Source organism: Emys orbicularis, chromosome 1 (genome assembly GCF_028017835.1).
Source record: "Emys orbicularis isolate rEmyOrb1 chromosome 1, rEmyOrb1.hap1, whole genome shotgun sequence".
NCBI classification, from domain to species: Eukaryota; Metazoa; Chordata; order Testudines; family Emydidae; genus Emys; species Emys orbicularis.
Genome location: NC_088683.1, coordinates 71,508,118 through 71,523,397, shown reverse-complemented (window position 1 = coordinate 71,523,397; position 15,280 = coordinate 71,508,118). Strand labels below are relative to the sequence as shown.

Sequence of the window (15,280 nt, the reverse complement as noted above, 5' to 3'; positions counted from 1 at the left end):
CCAGTGTAACTCTGTTGATTTAAATGGAGTTATTTCTGGTTTACACCAGTGAAAGTCAGATCAGAATCAAGCCTTTGGTTTATAGGTAATCCCTAAATAGTTTTGTGCATAATCAATGGAAGCAGGAGCAGGTCCTTTAGTCTCAGGTTTCTAACTGAAAGTGTTTTCAGCAGTTTGGTTTGTAGCCACTAGTCACTGAAAAGATCTTTTCATTTTAACCAGTTAATCTTACACTGTATGTGTTTTTATTTTCATTCCTTTTTAAACTTTCAGCAACAATTTAGGCCTAATCCCATGAACACTTTTGCAAGTACTTAACATTGTTTTCAAGGTGACTACTCATGTGCTTGAAGCATGCACATAAACATCTGCAGGACAAACACATTCCACATTCTAAATTTCTTTAACTTCAGTGAGATTGCAAGGAATGCAGGATCAAGCCCCAAGTGTCTCATAAAGAATACCTTAATTTAGTAAATTATTTTAATTCAACTAATTATTTACTTTAAACTAGGATTTGCTCAAAAATCAAAAGGTGGGCTTTTAAAAATTATCGCCACACAAAGCACTGTAAGGTAATTTAGCTTGTACGCGCTTGATCAAAGCTACAGCCTAATATTTGTTTTCCTTATCATCTTTTTTAAAAAGAAAACTACATGCAAACTTCTCTTGGACATAGTTCCAATGGGAAACTGATCAGTGTGCTTGAACTATAAAAAACTAATGAAATTATGAAATGAAATGCAAATAAATATGGTTTGATAATTCACATATGCCATCTAATACTAGATACGTTGACATACTAGACTACCTGGTTTTCACGTATGGCATTTTTTGTAAAAAGTAATTAGTGAGAAAGTAAAAAGAGATTAAAACTATGGGTGTAGGGTACATGTGACACCTCCATCTTAACTATAATTCCAGTAGCACATGATAAGATATATGACAATAATCAAAATTTTAAGGTGCAGCAATACAGACCACAAAAACCCTGATACTACAAACACAGAGCACATATGCAACTTTATGTATGTTTGCAGTTCTGTTATGCATATGAGTTCAGTTAAATGTTTGCAGGACCAAAGCCTCCATAAATTATTACAACACAGTTCTGTCACTGATAAAGTATTTCTAATATTAACATTTTTTAAAAAACACTTTTTTGGAAGTTGCAAAAGACTTATCCAATTCCCTACTTGTTATTTCTCTGCTAAGGCTTATCTAAACTTGCACCAGTTTAAACAAACTAGTTTAATTAAAGCAGTTTATATAAACTGGTGAAAACTCCTATGAGGGCACAAGTATATTGGTTTAAAACTGTTTACATCAGTTTGGCTTGCCCTGCAAATTTATGAGGGCAACCACGCCACTATAAGCCAGGTTTAAATTGATTTAAGAGTTTCAACGCCCAAAGTTTCACCAATTTAACTAGACTGGCTTAAAAAAATCACACTTTTAGTTAAACCGATTCAATGGTATGTGTAAACAGACTAACTCCTTCTTAATTATACAGTAATATAGGGAGGGACAAATGTGACAGCTTTGGACAGGAGTAAAGGACACATTAACTCCTTACTCTTGTATGTTTCAGCTCCTCATTGGCCATACCTATCCTTATTAATACAACCATGGCTGACATAGAAGAGGATGCAGAGGGACTCTGTATCCAGAGTCAAGACACATGAAGATACCTGGCATAACAGGAAACTGATTGAAATAAGATCTCCACGATTAAGATATGATCTGAAAATTATGCTCCTCTCCCTGCAGAGAAGCTACCAGGATTGCTGCAAGGAGGAGAGGTTATGGGTATGATTCAGGGTTACAGATGGTGGTGTTCTCTCCCACATGTCAACTGATGGGGTAGAACAGTGGTGGGAGGGCTGTTTGTCTGCAATGGGCCCATCCATGTGAGTTATAGCTTTGTTTTGTACTTCACAGGTGACATAAGCCAGGATTAAGCTCATCATGCTTTTTAGTAAGTGAAAATTCAATATGGTTATTTTTACTGGTTATATTTGTTTCTGTGTATGAGTTTTCTATTAGTAATTGTGCTTTAATTGCTCCAATATTTGAAAATAATGACTCGTAAATAGTTAATCCATACCATTAAATTAAATCTAAAACACCTTCCAAATTGGCAAATGATCTAAAATTAGTTATGAACCAATCTTGTCCAATAACCTGCTATAACTAAGTGCAGACTATCTAGGTAAGGTAGGTGTCTGATCAAATAAAGGGAACAAATATATACACTCCCTTCTGATAAAAGGAGTTTAACTTGTGGCTTTTTGTCACAAACTATGTAAGCTATTTATGCCACATGACGTGATATAGAATGATACCTGCCAGTCCAAGCTGACAACTTCAAAATACCCTCCTCCATAAATATCAGTTGTAGGATGTGTCATATAGAGATCGCTCTGATACAGAACCGCAGTATTTTTTCAAAAACTGACAATATTATCCCTGCATTCAGTCAGTTTTAACTACAATCATAACCTCTTTTTTTTTCATAAGGCCATTGATATTTGACCTTTTCAAGCAAAAGGGGGCAGGAATCTTTCCATGCCATCCCAGCTCCAACAAGCAAGTGGTTATTGTAAAGGGTTGTCTGATGCATGTACTTCACATAATTCTACATAATTTACTGGAATTTGATGTCTGAGCCTGTGTATATTCTCATGAATTTATATACACGAAGTTTTATTTTTCCCTCATGATTTTCTGGTGGCTATGTGCAACTGAAAACCACTATACACATAGGCAATATCCCCCACTTATCAAAAACATATTTATTAGACTCTCACAGTAGGAACACTACAGTTCAGGAGAAGGTGGCATCCCCTTCTAAACACTATATTCAATCATTCATATATTTCTCAAAAGATATTCCTTCAGGGCAGAAATCGCTCATTACTGATTGGAAAGATTGATTTTTAAGTTCAGACTAAACTATATAGCTATTTTTGAGTTTTAGGGAAATAAAAAAATGCATCCTACTTTTTTTCCTTTACGAATATTGTTCAGTAGATATTTTCACTTGGATCGGTCAAAAAATATTTTTGCTTTGAAACTTTAAATTTGGCACATACATACTGGAGTCTTGTGAAGAATTGGTTAATTCAGGCAGAGCGAAGAGGTCTTAAAGTTGGGGTTAATTACATTTGTACTCACTGTATACCACTCTTGCAGTGAAAAGGGACCTTAAAGTGGCCTTAGGCCTGGTCTACACTACAATTTTAGGTCAAATTTAGCAGCGTTACCTCGATTTAAGCCTGGACCCGTCCACACGACGAAGCCCTTTTTTTCTACTTAAAGGGCTCTTTAAATCGATTTCTTTACTTCACTTCCGACGAGGGGATTAGTGCTGAAATTGGCCTTGCCGGGTCGAATTTGGGGTAGTGTGGACGCAATTCGATGGTATTGGCCTCCGGGAACTATCCCAGAGTGCTCCATTGTGACCGCTCTGGACAGCGCTCTCAACTCAGATGCACTGGCCAGGTAGACAGGAAAAGGCCCGCAAACTATTGAATCTCATTTCCTGTTTGGCCAGCGTGGCAAGGTGCAGGTGAGTGCAGTTCTCATCAGAGATGACCATGATGGAGTCCCAGGATCGCAAAAGAGCTCCAGCATGGACCGAACGGGAGGTACGGGATCTGCTCGCCATATGGGGAGACGAATCCATGCTAGCTGAACTCCGTTGCAGTAAACTCCGTTGCAGTAAACAAAACACTAGAAAAAGTCTCAAAGGGCATGAAGGACAGAGGCCATAACAGGGACGCACAGCAGTGCCGGGTGAAAATTAAGGAGCTAAGGCAAGCCTACCACAAAACCAGAGAGGCAAACGGAAGGTCCAGGGCAGAGTCGCAGACATGCTGCTTCTACGCTGAGCTGCATGCCATGCTTGGGGGTGCAGCCACCACTACCCCAACCCTGTGCTTTGACTCCGTCAATGGAGAATCACGCAACACGGAAGCGGGTTTTGGGGACAAGGAAGATGATGATGAAGAGATTGAAGATAGCTCACAGCAAGGAAGCGGAGAAACCGGTTTCCCCAACAGCCAGGATATGTTTTTCACCCTGGACCTGGAGCCAGTAACCCCCGAACCCACCCAAGGCATGCTCCCGGACACTGAGGGCGGACAAGGGACCTCTGTTGAGTGTACCTTTGTAAATATTAGACATAGTTTAAAAGAAAGCGTGTTTAATGATTAATTTGCCCTGGCATTCGCGGCCAGTTCAGCTACTGGAAAAGTCTGTTAACGTGTATGGGGATGGAGCGGAAATCCTCCAGGGACATCTCCAGAAAGCTCTTCTGGATGTACTCCCAAAGCCTTTGCAAAAGGTTTCTGGGGAGGGCTGCCTTATTCCGTCCGCAATGGTAGGACACTTTACCACACCAGGCCAGTAGCACGTAGTCTGGAATCATTGCATAACAAAGAATGGCAGCGTATGGTCCTGGTGTTTGCTGGCAACCAGACAACATCCATTCCTTATCTCTCTGTGTTATCCTCTGGAGAGTGATATCATTCATGGTCACCTGGCTGAAATAGGGTGCTTTTATTAAGGGGACATTCAGAGGTGCCCGTTCTTGCTCGGCTGTTTGGCTATGTGGCTGAACAGAAATGTTCCCCGCTGTTAGCCACGCGGTGGGGAGAGGGGTGAAGTGATCTTCCCAGAGAATTGCGTGTGTGTGTGGGGGCGTTATTTGGGTTTGTGCTGCACACTAACCCGCAAACCGCAGCCCCTCCTTTTAAATTGCCAACTCATTTTAAATGGCCAACCCAACGGCCGCTTGGTATGGAAAATGAGGGTGCTGCTGTTTGAAACCATTCCCACATGTTATGAAGGTTAAAGAAGCCAAAAGACTGTGGCTTATCATGGCTGCCTGCAAGCCGAATTCTGTTGTCTGGCACTGTGTGAGTGATCTCTCACACCAAACCGGCAGGCCCTCAATATAAATAAGAGGCAAAATGCGACCTTGTAACCAAAGCACATGTGCTGTGTAATGTGAACAGCAAGGTTTAACAGGAAAGAGTGATTCTATTGTTCTCTAAAATGTGTCTTTTTAACTACCAATCTCCCTTTTTCCCCACCAGCTGCAAATGTTTCTCCTTCGCAGAGGCTAGCGAAGATTAGAAGGCGAAAAAAACGTACTCGGGATGACATGTTCTCGGAGCTCCAGATGTCCTCCCACGCTGACAGAGCACAGTAGAATGCGTGAAGGCAGACAATGTCAGAGTGCAAAAAAGCACAATATGAACGTGAGGAGAGGTGGCGGGCTGAATCGCGGGCTGAAGAGAGTAAGTGGCGGGCTGAAGAGGATAGGTGGCGTCAGATTGCTGATAGAAGGCAAGAGTCGATGCTCCGACTGCTGGAGCATCAAACTGATATGCTCCAGTGTATGGTTGAGCTGCAGGAAAGGCAGCAGGAGCACAGACTGCCGCTACAGCCCCTGTGTAACCAACAGCCCTCCTCCCCAAGTTCCATAGCCTCCTCACCCAGTCGCCCAAGAACGCGGTGGGGGGGCCTCTGGCCACCCAGCCACTCCACTTCAGAGGATTGCCCAAGCAAGAGAAGGTTGGCCTTCAATAAGTTTTAAAGTTTTAAAGTGCAGTGTGGCCTTGTCCTTCCCTCCTCCCCCACCCGACCCGGCGCTTCCCTCCTCCCCCACCCCTCCCGGACTACCTTGGCAGTTATCCCCCTATTTGTGTGATGAATTAATAAAGAATGCATGAATGTGAAGTAACAATGACTTTATTGCCTCTGCAAGTGGTGATCAAAGGGGGGAGGGGCGGGTGGCTAGCTTACAGGGAAGTAGAGTGAACCGGGGGTGGGGGAGGGTTTCATCAAGGAGAAACAAACAGAACTTTCACACTATAGCCTGGCCAGTCATGAAACTGGTTTTCAAAGCTTCTCTGATGCGCACCGCACCCTGCTGTGCTCTTCTAACCACCATGGTGTCTGGCTGTGTGTAATCAGCGGCCAGGCGATTTGCCTCAACCTCCCACCCCGCCATAAATGTCTCCCCCTTACTCTCACAGATATTGTGGAGCGCACAGCAAGCAGTAATAACAACGGGGATATTGGTTTCGCTGAGGTCTATCCGAGTCAGTAAACTGCGCCAGCGCGCTTTTAAACATCCAAATGCACATTCTACCACCATTCTGCACTTGCTCAGCCTATAGTTGAACAGGTCCTGACTACTGTCCAGGCTGCCTGTGTATGGCTTCATGAGCCATGGCATTAAGGGGTAGGCTGGATCCCCAAGGATAACTATAGGCATTTCAACATCCCCAACGGTTATTTTCTGGTCTGGGAAGAAAGTCCCTTCCTGCAGCTTTTGAAACAGACCAGAGTTCCCGAAGACGCGAGCGTCATGTACTTTTCCCGGCCATCCCACGTTGACGTTGGTGAAATGTCCCTTGTGATCCACCAGTGCTTGCAGCAGCATTGAAAAGTACCCCTTTCGGTTTATGTACTCGCTGGCTTGGTGCTCCGGTGCCAAGACAAGGATATGGGTTCCGTCTATTGCCCCACCACAGTTAGGGAATCCCATTGCAGCAAAGCCATCCACTATGACTTGCACATTTCCCAGAGTCACTACCCTTGATATCAGCAGCGCTTTGATTACGTTGGCTACTTCGATCACAGCAGCCCCCACAGTAGATTTGCCCACTCCAAATTGATTCCCGACTGACCGGTAGCTGTCTGGCATTGCAAGCTTCCACAGGGCTATCGCCACTCGCTTATCAACTGTGAGGGCTGCACTTTGGTTAGAAGTGTCATTTTTCTACATAAATGGTGAAATTATCATGGAATAAAGCTGTTTTATGATGGTGTCGCTTATTCCCTTTCCCCACATGAATATCAATACCAGTATAAGGCAGATTTATACCAGTTAGGGATGGTTGACAAGTTTCAGACACCTTTTTCCATTAAAAAAAAAATACTGTTTTGGCAAAACGAAGATGTTTTGCGGGAACCTATCGGTTTCAACAAAATTTTTCTAAATTTTTGGTGGGAAAATTTCAAACCAAAATAAGTCAAATGAAAATGAAATATTTTATTTAAATGTGTTTTGACTATTAAGGAATTAAGGAAATCATCTGCAAACACTTGGAAGGTAGTAAGGTGATAGGGAACAGTCAGCATGGATTTGTAAAGAACAAATCATGTCAAACCAATCTGATAGCTTTCTTTGATAGGATAACGAGTCTTGTGGATAAGGGAGAAGTGGTGGATGTGGTATACCTAGACTTTAGTAAGGCATTTGATAGGGTCTCGCATGATATTCTTATCAATAAACTAGGCAAATACAACTTAGATGGGGCTACTATAAGGTGGGTGCATAACTGGCTGGATAACCGTACTCTGAGAGTACACCTCTACCTTGATATAACGTTGTCCTTGGAGCCAAAAAATCTTACCGCGTTATAGGTGAAACCGCGTTATAGCGAACTTGCTTTGATCCACCGGAGTGCGCAGCCCCGCCCCCCCGGAGCACTGCTTTACCGTGTTATATCCGAATTTGTGTTATATCGGGTCGCGTTATATCGGGGTAGAGGTGTAGTTATTAATGGTTCCCAATCCTGCTGGAAACAAGTGGGGTTCCGCAGGGGTCTGTTTTGGGACCGGCTCTGTTCAATATCTTCATCAACGACTTAGATATTGGCATAGAAAGTATGCTTATTAAGTTTGCAGATGATACCAAACTGGGAGTGTAGCGGGGTGGTAACCCCGCTCCGGTCCAGAGGGGGCTGTGGCTGGAGAAAGCAGCTTTTAGGCTGAGCTGATTGGGGGAAGTGGCTGCAGCTGGGGCCACACCCCAAACAGACTCAGCTGGCCCTATAAAGGCCAGGGCAGCTAGAAGCTCAGCAGTCTCTCTCTGAGTGCAGAGAGAGAAGGGCCTGGCTGCAGCAAGCTAGAGACAGCATACCTGAGTGGAGCAGGGCTGGGGACAGGCTGAGGAGCTGGGGAGCTCCAGCCTGGACGGCCCCAGGCTGCGGCCTAGCGGAAGGCCAAGGGGTACTGGGGGTTGCAGAGGGCAGCCCAGGGCTAGGCCAAGGCAGCAGGTCCAAACCCTCCTTGCCAGTGATGAGTGGCCTATACTGCAGTCTGCCCCAGGGAGCGGGGGCTAGTTGGTGACAGGCAGTGGCCTAGTGCTGAGGCAAGGTGGGGATAGTGGGTGGTGGTTCCCCTGGGAGGGGAGACCTAGCATGTGGGTACTGCCAGGGGGCAGCACCCAGAGCAAGGGGCACCGGGGTCCTGGGAGGGACACGGGAGCCCAGAAGAAGACAGATGGATCACCGGCCTGCAGAGGGCGCTTGAGAGGCTGGAGAGCTAATTCCCTGAACGACCAGCAAGAGGCGCCGCAGGGGTGAGTTGGCTCCTCTTACAGGGAGGGATTGCAACTACTTTGGAGGATAGGGTCATAATTCAAAATAATCTGGACAAATTGGAGAAATGGTCTGAGGTAAACAGGATGAAGTTTAATAAAGACAAATGCAAAGTGCTCCACTTAGGAAGGAACAATCAGTTTCACACATACAGAATGGGAAGAGACTGTCTAGGAAGGAGTACAGCAGAAAGGGATCTAAGGGTTCTAGTGGACCACAAGCTAAATATGAGTCAACAGTGTGATGCTGTGGCAAAAAAAGCAAACATGATTCTGGGATGCATTAACAGGTGTGTTGTGAGCAAGACACGAGAAGTCATTCTTCCACTCTACTCTGCGCTGGTTAGGCCTCAACTGGAGTACTGTGTCCAGTTCTGGGCACCGCATTTCAAGAAAGATGTGGAGAAATTGAAGAGGGTCCAGAGAAGAGCAACAAGAAAGATTAAAGGTCTTGAGAACATGACCTATGAAGGAAGGCTGAAAGAACTGGGTTTGTTTAGTTTGGAAAAGAAGACTGAGAGGGGACATGATAGCAGTTTTTGGGTATCTAAAAGGGTGTCATAAGGAGTAGGGAGAAAACTTGTTCATCTTAGCCTCTCAGGATAGAACAAGAAGAAATGGGCTTAAACTGCAGCAAGGGAGGTTTAAGTTGGACATTAGGAAGACGTTCCTAACTGTCAGGGTGGTTAAACACTGGAATAAATTGCCTAGGGAGGTTGTGTAATCTCCATCTCTGGAGATATTTAAGAGTAGGCTAGATAAATGTCTATCAGGGATGGTCTAGACAGTATTTGGTCCTGCCATGAGGGCAGGGGACTGGACTCGATGACCTCTCGAGGTCCCTTCCAGTCCTAGAATATATGAATCTATTATTTTGATTGGATTTGCCATTCTGTTTCAATTCAGTGTGGAAAAAAGTTGTTTCCGCACCATGTATTTTCATTGGATGAGTGCATCCATTAACATTGTCAGGGTGTGGGACTGATTCATTTTACCCACATGTGGCGTCATACAGTGAGAGCAGCAACTGTGTTAGTGTCCTGGCTCAGTTGTTGGGATAGAGGGAGGGCTGTGATTGTGACTGAAAGTGCATCTTTGGTGAAAGGAAGCAGGGATTTCCAGGTACTGTGACTCCCTGACCCCCACAGTTGCTGGGTGCTGCAGTGAAACAGGACATATTCATTGATTTTGCCTCACTAATCCTGCCTTTCTCTCCCTGTTCGGACAGATGAAAAGAGAGTGGAAGCAATTCAGGTCAGGCTCAGCAGCTGTTGATGCTGCGCCACTAGAGGCAATACTGCACATCATCCCTCACACAGCTCCCCATCTGCGAGCTCTGTTAGTGGCACCAGCAGACCCATGGGCGGTATGTATAAGAGGCTTGCGGAGGCTAAGCCTCCCCCAAATAGGCTGGCCATGCAGGAAGGTTAATGCCACGGATGCGGCGTAGGTCATCTCCCTTGGGGGTGCGCCGTCCCACCGTCTTTGAAATGCTGGAAGCGAAGTTATCTAGAGGTGTGGGGCACCACAGGTGCCTGGACCGAGGCCCCACCCATGCTCCACCTCGAGGCTCTGCCCTGCTTGGCCTCTTCCCCCTCGAGGCCCCGTCCTTGCTTCGCCTCTTCCCCCTAGATGCCCACTGCCTGCCACTTGTTCCTCTCCACAGTGGAGAGGAACGTGTGGCCGGGCAGGCCTTGAGGAAAGAGGTGGAGTGGGGGCAGGATCTTGGGGGTGAGGCCACAGGCCAGGCGCCAGTGCCCCCCACTTTCTAGGGAGCTTCCAGCACTCAAGTGTAAGCCTCCCCAAACGGAAGACTCACACGACGCCTATGAGCAGAGCCTGGCATGAGGTTGCACAGAAGCAGCACTCTTCTATGCAGCAGTTTAGGGTGGGAAAAGAAAGACCAGCTCTTGAGACGTGGTTTGCTCAGTGGTGAAACTGTTGTGGAAGCTCAGCATCATGAACCCAAGGAAGTGAAGGGAGGGAACCAGATTGCCATGGGGAGTCAGTAGCCTGAGGCAGACAGCTCCTCCAGAAAGGAATATTGCCCTGGGGCACAATCAAAAACTCAGCGGGCAGGAACTAGTAATGATTAAGAAGAGGTGGAATTTAGCACAGCTTCAGTTAGTTTTGTATCTCCTCCTGAATCGCCTGAGGTTGATTCCGCTTTAGAGGCTGACCCCAGCAGGCTACTGCCCAAGCACCAGCAGCTACAGCTCCCTCTAAAAGCCTGCTCCATTATTTCCTCTCTAAAAAGGATGAGGTTGTTAGTCCTGGCTCTCATGTGTGGGAAAGATCACTGCCCCCATATGGACATAGTTTTGGTGGGAACACTAGGGGTGAAAGTGTTCCCACAATGCATTTGTCTCAGCAACAACTATCAATAACTGAACAGTCCCAGTCTTTTTAATCTCTCCTCATATGGGAGCTGTTCCACACCCTTAATCATTTTTGTTGCCCTTGTCTGTACCATTTCCATTTTAATATATCCTTTTTTAAGATGGAGAAACCATAGCTGCACGCAGTATTCAAGGTGTGGGTGTACCACGGCTTTACATAGTGGCATTATGATATTTTCTGTTTTATCATCTAAACCTTTTCTAATAGTTCCTAACATTCCATTAGATTTTTTGACTGTTGCTGCATATTAAGCGGATGTTTTCAGAGAACTATTCACAATGACTCCAAGATCTCTTTCTCGAGCGGTAGCAGCTAATTTAAACTCCATCATTTTGTATGTCTCACTGGGATTATGTTTTCCAATATGCATTACTTTGCATTTATCAACATTGAATTTCATCTGCCATTTTGTTGTCCAGTTACCTAGTTTTGAGATCCCTATGTAATTCTTCACAGTCTGCTTTGTACTTAACTATCTTGAGTAATTTTATATCATTTGCAAATTTTGCCAACTCACTGTTTACCCCTTTTTCAAGATCATTTATGAATATGTTAAACACTCGTCCCAGTACAGACCCCTGGTGGACACAGTTATTTACCTCTCTCCATTCTCAAAACTGACCATTTATTCCTACCCTTTGTTTCTGGTCTTTAATCAGTTACTGATCCATGGTAGGACCTTCCCTCCATGACTGCTTACTTTGCTTAAGAGCATTTGGTGGGGGACCTTGTCAAAGGCTTTCTGGAAGTCCAAGTATACTATATCCATCCACTGGATCTCTTGTCCACATGTTTGTTGAACTCCTCAAAAGAATTCTAGTAGATTGGTGAGGCATGATTTCTTTTTTACACAAGCCGTGTTGACTCTTCCCCAACAAATCATGTTAATCTATGTGTATGATAATTCTGTTTTTTACTATAGTTTCAACCAATTTGTCTGGTACTGAGGTTAGGCTTACCAACCTGTAATTGCCATGATCGTGTCTGGAGCCTTTTTTAAAAATTTGCATCACATTTGCTATCCTCCAGTCATCTGGCACAGAAGCTAATTTATGTGATAGGTTATGTACCACAGTTAGTAATTCTGCAATTTCATATTTGAGTTCCTTCTGAACTCTTGGTGAATACCATCTGATCCTGATGACTTACTACAGTTTAATTTATCAATTTGTTCCAAAACCTCCTCTACTGATACCTTAATCTGTGACATTTCCTCTGATTTGTCACCTAAAAAATAATGGCTCAGGTATGGGAATCTCCCTCACATCCTATGTAGTGAAGACCGATGCAAAGAATTCATTTAACTTCTCCACAATGGCCTAGTCTTAAGTGCTCCTTTAGCATCTCAATCGTCCAGTGGCCCCACTGATTGTTTGGCAGGCTTCCTGCTTCTGATGTACTTAAAAAAAAATTCCTATTAGTTTTGAGTCTTTGGCTAGTTTTGCGTCTTTGGCAAGTTGCTCTTCACATTCTTTTTTGGCCTGTCTAATTTTACTCTTACACTTGTCTTGCCAGAGTTTATGCTCCTTTCTAGTTTTTTCAGTAAGATTTGACTTCCAATTTTTAAAGCCTGCCTTTTTGCCTTCTTTTAGTTTACTATTTAGACATGGTGGCCTGTTTTTGGTCCTTTTACTATCCTTTTTATTTTGGGATATACATTTGATTTGAGCCGCTATTGTGGTGTTTTTAAAAAGTTTACATGCAGCTTGCAGGCATTTCACTCTTGTGAATGTTCCTTTTAATTTCCATTGAACTAGCTTCTTCATTTTTTGTGTAGTTTCCCTTTCTGAAATTAAATACTACTGTAGTGGACTTCTCAGATATTCCCTCCCCCGCCCACAGGATGTTAAATTTTATTATATTATGATCGCTATTACCGAGCAGTTCAACTATATTCAGCTCTTGGACCAGATCCCCTGTGCCACTTAGGACTACATCAAGAATTGCCTCTCCCCTTGTGGGTTCCAGGACTAGCTGCTCCAAGAAGCAGTCATTAACAGTGTCTAGAAACTTTATTTCTGCAACCTATCCTGAGGTGACATGTACCCAGTCAATATGGGGAAATCCCCCATTATTATTATTTAGATTTCCTTTTTTTTATAGCCTCTAATCTCCCTGAGCATTTCACAGTCACCATCCTGGTGAATTGATCAGTACTAATTCCTACTGATATACTCTTATTATTCAAGAATGGAACTTCTATCTATAGAGATTCTATGGTACAGTCTGATTCATTTAAGATTTTTACTAAATATGGCTCTATGATTTCTTTCACATACAGTGCCACTCCCCCACCAGCACAACCTATTCTGTCATTCCTATATATTTTGTACCCTGGTATTACAGTGTCCCATTGATTGTCATCATTCTACCAAGTTTCTGTGATGCCTACTATTTCAATATCCTCATTTAATACCAGGCACTCAAGTTCACCCATCTTATTATTTAGACATCTAACATTTGTATACAAACACTTATAAAATTTGTCACTTTTTATTTGTCTGCCTTTATGTGATGTAATTGAATGGGATTCACTTTCATTTGACTTTTTCTCTTCAGTTCCCACCTGTGCTTTATCGACATCTATCCTCTCCTCTTTACTAAGATACAGAGAATCCGTATTAATAGATCCTCTCCATCGGATGTCTCTGTCAGAACTGTGTGCTCCTCCACAGCTGTCAGCTTTCCCCCAAGCCCTTAGTTTAAAAACTCCCCTATGACCTCTTTAAGATGGGGTGACCAGAACTGCAAATCTGGTTCCAGCGATCTGATTCTATTTTGGTTTAACAGGAGCCCATCCTTCCTGTATAGGGTCCTGCTTTCCCAAAAGATTCCCCAGTTCCTAATAAGCCGGAAACACCTCTTTTTATAGCATGATCTCATCCATGCATTGAGACTCTGCAGCTCTGCCTGTCTATCTGGCCCTGCGCATGGAACTGGAAGTATTTCAGAAAATGCTACCAGCTGGATTTTAATCTCTTCCCTGGCAGCCTAAATTTGGCCTCCAGGAGTTCTTTCCTATCTCACTGGTACCTACATGTACTAGTAACAGTAGTGGCAATACGTGCCCTTAGTGAACAGGATGCTGCACTTTCCATGAGTGGGTTTGAAGAACAGGACACATCTCAGAGAAGCTGCATGCTGTCACAGAAGACTCAGACCCCTCGTGCTCTCTATTGGATTTGTCACACCTGACAATGGATTAAATCAGAAAGTCAGCGCACGATGGTGGCTTCCATCACATCCCTTGCCCCACTCACTGTCTCAGTCTTGTTGTGAGGGAATTTCTGGAGGTGATACCCATCTGCAGGCATTGTTGTCAATAGCCCGGAAGATCTGTGGCTACTTCAGCTGCTTCTAGTCAGCAAGGTGCACACTAGGAAGCTGCAAGCCTGAGTTATCTGCAGACCTAATTTAGTCTCTCTGCCCTGCAACAGAGAAGGGCTACTAGGATGATCCGAGGAATGGAAAACCTGTCTTATGAAAGGAGAATCAAAGAGCTCGGCTTGTTTAGCCTAACCAAAAGAAGGCTGAGGGGAGATATGATTGCTCTCTATAAATATATCAGAGGGATAAATACCAGGGAGGGAGAGGAATTATTTAAGCTCAGTACCAATGTGGACACAAGAACTGTCCATCAGGAAGTTTAGACTTGAAATTAGATGAAGGTTTCTAACCATCAGAGGAGTGAAGTTCTGGAACTGCCTTCCAAGGGGAGCAGTGGGGGCAAAAGACATATCTGGCTTCAAGATTAAGTTTGATAAGTTTATGGAGGGGATGGTATGATGGGATAGCCTAATTTTGGCAATTAATAGATCTTTGACTATTAGCGGTAAATATGCCTAATAGCCTGTGATGGGATGTTAGATGGGGTGGGATCTGAGTTACTACAGAGAATTCTTTCCTGGGTGTCCGGCTGATGAGTCTTGCCCACATGCTCAGGGTTTAGCTGATGGCCATATTTGGGGTCGGGAAGGAATTTTCCTCCAGGGCAGATTGGCAGAGGCCCTGGGGTTTTTTCGCCTTCCTCTGCAGCGTGGGGCATGGGTCACTTGCTGGAGGATTCTCTGCACCTTGAAGTCTTTAAACCGTGATTTGAGGACTTCAATGGCTCTGACATAGGTTAGGGGTTTGTTGCGGGAGTGGGTGGGTGAGATTCTGTGGCCTGCGTTGTGCAGGAGGTCAGACTAGATGATCATAATGGTCCCTTCTGACTTAAAGTCTATGACTCTAACCAGATGGAGCTGGAGGTGGTGACCAGATGGAACTCCACCTCTTACAGGCTGAAGTACCTGTATGAGCAGAGAGCAGCAGTGCAAACATGGTACATTCGTAGCTCCACACACACGCAGCCCAGCCTCTACTTGTCACCCTCCCACTAGGTGCTCATGAAGAAACTAACTGACATCCAACAACACTGATGAGGCCACAAAGCTGGTCACCAACGATGATGTGGGGATCAGTCAAGTAATTCCCTCA

The 15,280-nt window shown here is 44.3% G+C and overlaps 1 protein-coding gene across 1 annotated transcript in view; it reads right to left on the bottom strand.

Annotated features, from left to right (window-relative positions):
• TRHDE (thyrotropin releasing hormone degrading enzyme) overlaps nt 1-15,280 on the bottom strand; it is a 305,481-nt gene that overhangs the window by 61,461 nt on the left and 228,740 nt on the right. The gene's annotated exons all lie outside the window — the stretch shown is intronic.